The sequence below is a fragment of the Littorina saxatilis genome, linkage group LG11 (genome assembly GCF_037325665.1).
Source record: "Littorina saxatilis isolate snail1 linkage group LG11, US_GU_Lsax_2.0, whole genome shotgun sequence".
Classification (NCBI taxonomy): Eukaryota; Metazoa; Mollusca; class Gastropoda; order Littorinimorpha; family Littorinidae; genus Littorina; species Littorina saxatilis.
In genome coordinates this window covers 30,490,699-30,492,949 of record NC_090255.1, presented here as the reverse complement: position 1 = coordinate 30,492,949, position 2,251 = coordinate 30,490,699, and positions in this window count along the sequence as shown.

The following is a 2,251-nucleotide window of genomic DNA, read 5'->3' as shown; positions in this document are numbered from 1 at the left end:
AAAGCGTATGTGCGCATGTGCTTGTGAGTATATGCCTATATGTGTGGCAGGGGCGGATCAGTTCATTTTATGGGGGGGGTTTCCAAAAGTATATTGTGAAGATATGGGTGTGAAGGCGCGAAGCGCCGAGCCGACGGCGCGAAGCGCCTAGCTTGCTAGGGGGGTCCGGGGGCATGCCCCCCCGGAAAATTTTGAAAAAAAGGATGCAAAATGGTGCAAGCTGGTGCATTCTGAGGATGATCATTACCAGTTTCAGGCAGCAGATTTTGTCACTGATTAATACCCACAAAATTGAAACTCAACCCAAAAAAACACACAAAAATATTTTTATTTTTTGGCTGGGGGGGGGGGTTTCCGGAAACCCCAGAAACCCCCCCCTCGTCCGCCCCTGTGTGGAGTGGACTTCAGATAATGAATTAGATTGTGTGCTATGCTTATTAAGAATAAAATATAACAGCAATTACACCAGCGGTAGAATCGTTACCATCATCAATTCATTTTTTTGCAATAACTGATTTTAAGTGACTGCAAAGTTAGACGAAAGTAGCCTAACGAGTCCCACCGCGCGCGCCCTACATACAGACACCCACTCCTAATTTGTGAGTCCTGGTCATTAAAGCTAGTGATAAACGGTTCTATATACTCAGTGTGTTTCTTGCTAAATGAAATCATCATAATAAAAAATTAAAATAAACAAACTAAAAAGAACTACGCCTGTCGTCAAAACCTTACACTCACAAATGTGTGTGCGTGCGTTCGTGTGTTAAAAAAATTCGGACCTTCTTTCGCTTCGTTTAGCTATGAAATAGAAGAAAACACATCTGCAAAAATAATCAAAATACATGTATGTGCATTCTTTGTAATCCTGTCTGGGCTAGACGTAACTCTGGCTGGTTTGTATGCGTTGTGAAATAGTGAATACTCCTGCTATCATTATGAGGTAAACTTACCCACGTGGCATTATTGGCCAGTCACTTGCGAGGGATACTCAGAACACGTGGTCAAGGAGCACGTGAGGAACATTTGCCTCAATAAAAGCAAGAGTCACTCCTTTACAACCCTTGCGGACCCGACCCAGTTATTTCAGGCGTTCCGTCTATTCAACGCCGTCACTTTTTATTTGATAGCTCCCTCTCCCATCCTGTTTCGGGGTCCGGGTAGCTCAGGTGGTAGAGCACTGGACTTGTGATCGAAATGTCGCTGGTTCGAATCCGGGCCGGGACGGACACGGGTCAACTTTATGTGCAGACTCAGAGACGGTATCCATCTCCCACCCCCGTGTCACCACAGTGGCACGTAAAAGACCTCGGTCATTCTGCCATAAGTGCAGATGGCTGATACCACCTAAACACGCATACACCTGTGTATCTCATCTAAAGTCGGGTTAAAAACCCGGTAACATGCCCCTAATGGCTTTGCCGTGAGGGCGTAAAACTTGAATTTCTCTCTCCCCATCCTCTTTCACCCAGTATTCACAAGTTTAAGTCCTGACCTACTAACAGTACGAAACTACGAATCCAGAGACAGTTCCCGTTGGCCAAGTATTGTATGTATGTATGGGGCGATTTATATAGCGCTTGACGTTCTCTAAGCGCTTTACATATTAATTTCTGCCGTGTGAGATGGAATTTTTTACTCAATATATCACGCATTCACATCGGCCAGTAAATCTCAAGCCAATTAAGGCGAATATTTACTTTTCACGGCCTATTATTCCAAGTCACACGGGTATTTGGTGGACATTTGTATAGATCTATGCCTATACAATTTTGCCAGGAAAGACCCCTTTGTCAATCGTGGGATCTTTAACGTGCACACCCCAATGTAGTGTACACGAAGGGACTAGCTCGGTTTTTCCGTCTCATCCGAAAGACAAGCCCTTGAACCCACCACCTAGGTTAGGAAAGGGGGGAGAAAATTGCTAACGCCCTGACCCAGGGTCGAACTCGCAATCTCTCGCTTCCGAGGCAAGTGCGTTTACCACTCGGCCCCCCAGTCCTTGTCACTATTGCTTAAAACCAACTTTTCTGAGGCTAACACGTACGACGCACGCATATCAATCAAATAGCACATTTTATGATACACTTAGCTGTAGTGCTTACCGTCTGTAGTGGATGTGTACACGTGACATGAGTTATTCGAAACCAAAAGTCGTATGTTAGGGTAGGGTGGCCGAGTGGTAAAGTGCACTTGCCTCGGAAGCGAGAGGTTGCGAGTTCGACCCTGGGTCGGGGCGTAAGCAATTTTCTTC